The 5598-nt window shown below is 45.4% G+C and overlaps 1 pseudogene; it reads left to right on the top strand.

The window, feature by feature from the left end:
* Positions 1-1763: 1763 nt before the first annotated feature.
* LOC140507344 (interferon regulatory factor 3-like) lies at positions 1764-4639 on the top strand (annotated as a pseudogene).
* Positions 4640-5598: the final 959 nt, after the last annotated feature.

The raw sequence follows: 5598 nt of genomic DNA on the forward strand, positions 1-5598 counted from the left end.
AAATGGTTTGCCAGTTTTTCTTCTATTTCCTTCTTCAACTGTTCCAGGAGAGCTGCTTGTGCTTGCAAGAAGTTCATAGTTCCTTCTGAAGTTTCAGATGAAAGTACAGCCTCAGCTCTGACCTCTTTGGTGTTTGTGTTTTGGTCCTTATCCCCATGGAAAGATTCTATGGTTTTTTCATCCTTCATCTGCTTTTTCTTGTTCACGATGTTGACTGAGTGTTGTGGCTTCTGGTTCTTTCAGTCAGAAGCTACAGAACTTTGTGTTGAGCTGATATGTGAAAAAGCTAAAAGTAGGTTTTTGTTTTTTGTTTCCCAGATCAACCCTGGGGTTAGCTTGTCAAATGTATGGGAGGAGTGGTCTGGTCACAGTAGATCTTCTCAGCTGAACTGTGGCAAAGGCAAGCTCAGGGGATGGTGATCCCAGCTTCCCTATTGTCTTCCCGTTTCCCCTGCAGTGCTGAGGCACGCCTAGATGGTAATGCATGTTCCCACCCCTCCTGGGGCTCCTCTCCTGATGCTGAGGCTTGCCTGGGTCCTAATGAGAGTTTCCTCTGCCCTGAGTCCTCTGTCTTTCTTGTTTGCCTCCAACACAGTGGAAGGAATCCCTCTTAGCTATTTTCCTAGCCTCAGGTGTTATGAGACTATTGGCCCCTTCTGCTGTTCCTGCTGATCCAGGATTTTTCTGGATAAATATTTTATGGTTCCTTCACTGTCATCAAGGGGGTAGGAGAGAGCATTTACTGATCACTCCACCATCCCTGCTCCTCGAAGTTCAAGTAGGTGACTTACTGATGTTTAGTCTTTGGGCTGAAAGTGTCAGGAGCTGCTCTTCTGATATCTGGCCCTCAGCGGCTCTCACTGGCTCAGTTTGGCTTGTCTGCCTCCCTCGGTGCCACTCTGCCAGTTCTGCCTGCTGCTCTCAGTTTTCTTGGTTCCTTTCTGCTGTGCTGCCATGGCCGTGCTGCCCTGTGTGCTGAGGGCTCATCCCCACAGAACACATCCTTCCCCTGGACCTTCCAGTCTAACGTGGGCTCTGAATCCATCACGGTCTATCTCCCACTGGATTCTGCACCTCCAAAATTTGGTCAGATTCTCCTTTCAGAGGTATCCGAAGGAGTTTGGCCAAGAGCTTAGATGAGTTGTTGCTCTCACTCCGCCATCTTCGCTCCACCTCCAGTTTTTTTTTTTTAATTTCATTAAACTTTCCTTTAGTTTTCAATATTTCTAATTTGGCATTTAATTGTGGGTTTTTAATATGTTCTTTTTTCTAGATTTTTCAGTTGCATGTCCAAGTAATTGATCTCCTTTTTCTATTTTATTCATGAAGTATTCAGAGATATAAAGATATGAAATTTTCCCTAAGAACCATGTTTTATTTTCAATCCCCATTCATTTTTTTCTGAGAACTATCATATCTAACTTTTAAAAAATAATTCTATTCATCTCCTGCACTTATTTTTTTGTTGTTGGATGTATCTAGTGATGAGAGGTGAAAGTTGTCCCCAATAATACTGTTTCACTATTTATTTCCTCCCATAATTCATTTACCTTCTGATGCTATGCCATCTGATGTAAATATAAGTATTGATATTGGGGGCAGAGCCAAGATAGCAGAGTAGAAAGATGTACCTACTCTAGCTCTCCCCCCATAGCCCATAAAATAACTACAAAATATGACCCTAAACAAATGCTAAAGCAGCAGAAGCCACAAAATGACAGAGTGAAAGAGATTTCCAGCCCAAGGCAGGCTGGAAGGCTGGCATGGCAGGAAAGGTCTATTGCATCAGGCTTGGAGCAGAGCGCAGGCCAACATTGCCACAAAGTGAGACAGACACAGGACTGGAGCAGATCTTATGGCAAAAAATCCCTGGCAGCAGCTGCAGTTCCCAGATTACGCAAGCCCAAAACGCCAAAGACAACTTGAAAAGTCAGTGAGAAAGTGCTTTCACCTGGATGAGAAAGGAACTTGTTCTGATCCCAGGAGCATCAGTTGCTGTAGCACAGTGTCCATTTCAGCCTAAAGACCCTTGGGGAATTGAGCAGTTGATTGGGATCTCAGCCCTGAGTGGCAGCCCTGGAGTGAAGAGGAACTCTGACTGGCACAGTGGAATTGGTAGAGGCTATGGAGAAGGAATTCTACTTATAGATCCTGGGCACAAAAGCCTGTGGTTGCTCCCAGACCAGAGCAAAGGCCAGGAGAGGAGCAAACTCCTATTCTTGATTGTGACATCTTGGACGAACTAAAAACTTACAAGTCCCCAGAGTATACCCTTCTCTTAACAAAGGACTCAAAAATCAATTAACTGGCTAGGAAAATGCCAATAAAAAGGGGGGAGGGGATGAGGTGATAGAAGGCTACTTTCTTGGTGAACAGGAATTTTCTTCCATCCTTTCAGGTGAAGAAAAAGAATGCATACCATCAGAGGAAGACATAAAAGTCAAGGCTTCTGCATACAAAGCCTCCAAAATAAATATGCAATGGTTTCAGGTTATGGAAGAGATCAAAAAGGATTTTGAAAATCAAGTAGGAGAGGTGGAGGAAAAATTGGAAGGAGAAATGAGAAAGATGCAAGAAAATCATGAAAAGTGAGTCAACAACTTGCTAAAGGAGAACCAAAAAATACTGAAGAAAATAACACCTTAAAAAAAAAAAAAACAAAAAAATAAACCACTAACCTAATTGGTAAAAAGGCCCAAGGGAGTATGAAGTACCCCGATCTCCCCCCAGGTGGGGCTGGTGACTCTGACACCTTTGGTGTGGGGGTGTGACTCTGAATTCCTGGGGTGGGAGAAGCTTGTCCAGGCTCCCATGGTGGAGGGGTTGATCCTCTCTTGGAGTGGGAGGGAAGGGGCATGACCCTACCTTCCCTGGGGTGGGGGTTGGAAGTTGAGAAGCCAGACTTTGCCACTTGTCCCATGCCCTCTTGGGTTTGGCAGGAATGGAAAGAGGCAGCTATTGGCCTGGTATCAATGTGCCAGACCTGATCATGAGGAAACAGACTTTTCAGGTAGCTCTGAACCACACGTAGAACCTATGCATGGTCAGCAACCATAGGTTAGAGAAGCAAAATCTGCACAAGATGTATGAGTTTTTACCAGGGGAAAAGGGAGGCCTGCGAGCTGGCCTGACTGCTGAGCTGGAGGACCAGGTGAGGGCTCTCATTAGCCAGTAGTGCTGGTGGTGGAGGACCTGGACTCAGACACTCCCCATGGCAGTGATGAGGTTCTTTGGTACATGCACTTAGACCCCAATTCTAAAACCACATTTCTCTTTAAAAATCACATTTCTCCTTAGCCTCAAAATGCTGTGTCATGCAGTTTCTCCCCAACCCAAGGACACAGGGTGCCCTAGCAACAACCTTTACTTCCTTCCTGATACAGTAGCCAGCTGCACCTTTAGATTATATAAGTTTGAACCAGCTGTGTACTGGCTGAACTGACTGTCTACTGGGTCATAACGACATTTACCACCCACTGAACAATGCACAGGTATTTTACCCTTAGTTCATCGGGAAATAGTTGGGGGAGGAGTTTGTGGCAGGGCTGCATGGACTTTTGGTTTTAGGCCTGAAATGTTACTAAGTCAATTAATGCTGAAGGCTGACCAAGGAGTACCAGGCTGCCCCCATAATTATCTTGTTAGACAAGATAAATGTAAAGGAGTAGACACATCTCTAAATCTGGGATAGATGTCATTGGTCAGTGAGTAGTAAATGTCAAGAATGCTTGAGTCCTTGAATTCACTCCAGATGACCAGGCCCTGGGTACCCTGGTCTTTGTGGGGGTCTCACATCCCCCTTCCAGCCCTCATCTGTACCACCTCTGTGCTTCTCCTCTGCAGGAAGAAACCATCCAGGAGATCCTAGGGGCCCTAACCCTGTTGAAGCAGCAACAGCATAAGCAGTTCCAAGGAGTCTTCAGCCTACCTCTATCCTAGTTCACTGAGACACCAGAAACAGACTTCTCCTATAACCCCTTAATGCCACATTTTGCCAGTGGCCTCCACTTCAAGTATGAGATGACAGCCTTCTACTGGGACTACATAGTCCTTCTGCCTCAAAGACTCAGGTTGATAGGGCCAGGACCTGAAGCTAAGGCCTGAAGGGAGCTTGAGGCAATATTAAATGGCCCTGCCTGAGCCCCACAGTAGGCTCACTGACCAACAGGCAGCACATTATATTAGCAGCTGGGGAGCTGGGCTGGCCCTGTGGACTCCCCAGAATAAATTGAGGTCACAGTGCCCGGACCACTGCAGGGCCCACTGGCCCCTGGAAAACAGGGGTCCCATGGGACCACAGGGAGGGAAGTCACCAAGGAAAGGGATGGCCAGCTAGTCTGTTACATTCCAGAGTTTGTGAATGACCTGATCTTCTTTCTGGAAGGTCACTCACCCCAGCACACTCTGGTTCTGCCTAGGGAAACTTTGGCCCACTGAGTCACAGCTATTGGACAAGAAGCTTGTCATGGTCAAGGTGCCCCAACAGACTCAGAAAGTGAACATGTCCATTCAAGGGTATGGCTCTCTTACCACTAACCATTAAAGGCCCAGAGTTGGGGAATCTAGCTTTAATCTCTGCTTCTGTTTACTTAAGTGACATTGGACAAGTGCCTTCTTCTGTACCAAGATGAGAGTGGACTGGTGTGAAGACTCCTGTGAAAGCCAGTGAACATGGGAGACTCTGCCCTTAGAGCCTGGATTTCAATTCTAGCTCCGTGCCAAGGACTAGCCAACCACTGGGCAAAGGGAGGTTTCAGTGAAATACAGGAACTTGAAGAGTTGAACCACAATGAATTGCACTCTTTGGCCATCCATTAATGGAACTATGGTCAGGTGGCGTGAGTAATCTATGCCTGAGTTAGACAAAGTGTGGTAAGTGATTAGACAAGAAGGAAAAGGAATCAAGAATAGAGAGTAGTGAAAGATGAAGTGGTTCACCATACTTTAGCAAAAATCGTATTACCAATACAGGACTGAGGGTGGCCTGAAAGACAACTAAAAGGTTAATGAAATTGAGGTAGTGAGTAGGATAAAGAACAAGGTTAAAATCCATAAGGTATAGTGGAAGACAGTATGATAAAAGATGATGATGAGATAAAGGTATCTGGGAGGTAATCAACAAGGAAGTGGAATAGTTGAGGGTGAGAGCTGGTATGACCTACTCTGTGTGTATCTGAGAGGGAGTAGTGGAATAAGTCAAACAAACTAAGTGGATGAAGATACTAGGAAATGAGAAAATTAATTTTAAAATGTATGGTAAATTCCCATATTAAAAATGGAAACGTTGGGGAAGGGATGATACCTTTTGGGACTACACTTCTTGAGGAAGGTCTCTTTTGGTAATTTGGTAATTAGTAAATTGCCAGGCCTAGAGGCCTGTGGGCTACCCGAGTCTTACCTTACCTCTATCGGAGGTCTTCGGCTGGCCAAACCGGATACTTGTATGAGAGAAGAGACCTATCAGAGTCGAACAAGGGTTGAGATTTATTCAGGGTTCTGGTTACAAGTGCAGGGGAATTCTTCCTTAGGAGGGAGAGAGAAAGATCTCCCAAGGAGGCAAAGATCTTACAATAAGAGATTGGAAGTAGAAGTGTAAGT

This window comes from Notamacropus eugenii, chromosome 5 (genome assembly GCF_028372415.1).
Source record: "Notamacropus eugenii isolate mMacEug1 chromosome 5, mMacEug1.pri_v2, whole genome shotgun sequence".
Lineage (NCBI taxonomy): Eukaryota > Metazoa > Chordata > Mammalia > Diprotodontia > Macropodidae > Notamacropus > Notamacropus eugenii.